The sequence below is a fragment of the Otolemur garnettii genome, unplaced genomic scaffold (genome assembly GCF_000181295.1).
Source record: "Otolemur garnettii isolate 467f Iridium unplaced genomic scaffold, OtoGar3 scaffold00127, whole genome shotgun sequence".
NCBI classification, from domain to species: Eukaryota; Metazoa; Chordata; class Mammalia; order Primates; family Galagidae; genus Otolemur; species Otolemur garnettii.
Genome location: NW_003852522.1, coordinates 2453953 through 2456325, shown reverse-complemented (window position 1 = coordinate 2456325; position 2373 = coordinate 2453953).

The following is a 2373-nucleotide window of genomic DNA, read 5'->3' as shown; positions in this document are numbered from 1 at the left end:
TAGCCATAGAAGGCACTCTCTGGTACCACGGTTTGGAACCAATACTCCCCTAGGCCCCACCCTCAGTGTCCATCTCAGTCACAACACACCCACACTTTCATGTCTCCCACACATCCTTCAGTGATTGTTGGGCCCGAGAAAGCCTCCCAAATTAACCCCAACCGACAAATTCGAGACTCGCTCCGATGTAAAGGGCATAAGGTGAGATTTATTACAGACCGGTCTGGACCCGCCCAGCATGCAAGCTTGGGATGAGCCCCGAACTCGGGGTGAAGGCAGTTTTTATGGAGTACAGAAAGCAAGAGGGGTAGGGTCGGATACGAGTACACTTTTCATTGGTGGTTGGTGATTTCATTAGTAAAAGAGGAAGTAAAGGAGGGTTTGCATTGGTAGCTGATGATTTCACTAGTAAAGGTGAATTTGGATTGGTACAGGTGAGGGGTGGGGGGTCCCTTAACTGGGGGCTAGAGTTGGTGTAACCTGGTTACCTGTATTTCAAGGTAATAGAAACTTGCTGTTTATTGGAGTAAGGTGACATAGTTAACAAGGAATTGGGGGCTTATTGCTCTGTTGCCCAAAGTGGCGCTATATGGTTGAGCAACTCGGAAAGGAATGAGAAAGGTTGCAGGGTGGGCCCTGCAGATATGGTTGAGCAACTAGGAATGGAATGGGGAGGGCTGCAGGGTGGGCCCTGCAGGCCAGGGGCCCAGGAACAGAACTTATGTGAATAACAAAATGGAGTTGATCTGGTCCTCACATGATCAAATGTCTAGGGGTTGAGGAGACCCCTTTTCCACCCAAATTTGGTGGGCCCTGACCAGTCCTACCTTGCTTCAGATGTCTTTCAAGGCATGCCAGTTCCTGCATGCCAGTTCTTCATGGTGTTTGACTCCTCAAAGACCCACCAAGAGGGTCCTTTCTCCGTCCAGATTTCATACAGGGATGCAAAACCCATCTCTGGTGCTCAGTGGTTCATGTAGCCCAGGCTGGTGAGAGGCCCCAGTGGGTGTCCAGAGGGTTGGCATAACAACCAGGTGCATCTGAGCCCATTTTCTCCTCAGATAGTATTACTTCCTGGTCAGGAAACCAGAAATGTTGCAGGAAGAAGAGGCCCAATGGAGAGAAAGAGCATCCAAACACCATGATTAGAAGAGGAAAGGTTTTAGTTCAGCCAGCGGAGAGACAGCACAGAAGAATTCAAAATGGCCTCACTCCCCAACTGGCTCAGTCTTCTCTTTTTTATCCCCAGTCAGAAATTTCTGGCTCAACTGACCTTTCTCACTGGTCAATTTGAATTAAACTGGAGAAGCAGGCTCTGGCTTTTGCAGAACCACAGGCTTTCACAGAAGTGTAAGCAAGGGTCAGCCTCCAGGTCCCAGGAAGTTAATGATAGAGTCAAATGTAGGAATCCTGCTCAAATAGGATGGACCTGCTTAAAAGAATCAACCCCCTTCCCTTTCCCACAGGATGTTCCATCTAGGAAAGGTAATGGGCGAACCCCCACCCTTCCAACAGATGTCCAACACAGGAAAGAGAATGTCTTGATGCCCGCCTTTCCGACCTTCCCCTCTCACTCTTTATCCATGTACTGACTTCTTTCTTCAACCTAGCTTGCCTTCACTGGGGTGGAATAAAAGGCCACCATTGCCCAAACAGAGCCTGGATCCTGTTTTCCTTTCATCCTGAATCTCAGAATAATCTTTTGTTTTTGGTCTTTGACCTCTCAGTTAAGTTTTTACAAATTCCTAAGAGCTGAGTCATCACAGGGAGGACCTCACAGGTGTATCCTCGGGGGTCTCCTTGAGAAAACTTCTGTTCTCTTAGACCTTACTTTTTCCAGGTATCCTCTCTCAGCACAATCATCATCTTACAGCCAAGATGACCACCAGGCAGCTTGTTATGCCCAAAATTCTCCCAAAAGTCCCCAGCAGACAAATCCAAGACACACTCCGATGTAAAAGGCAAGAGGTGAGATTTATTCAGACCCTGGCATGCAAGCTGAGGAAGAGCCTCGAACTTGGGGTAGAGCAAGTTTTTATGGGGTACAGAAAGCAAGAAGGGTAGGGTCCGTTACCAGTACACTCTTGATTGGTGGTTGGTGATTTCATTAGTAAAGGAGGATTTGCATTGGTGGTTGATGATTTCACTAGTACAGGAGAATTTGGATTGGTACAGGTGAGGGGTGGGGGAGTCTCTTAACCGGGGGGCTAGAGTTGGTGCAACCTTATTAGGTGACTGGAGGGAAATACCTGTATTTTAAGGAAATAGAAACTTATTGTTAATTACGGCAGCTGTTTGCCTAAGGTGACTCAATTAACGGCTCAGTGGCTGTGCAAGCAGGTGTGGGGGAGGCAGCAGGGAGTGGCCCTGCGG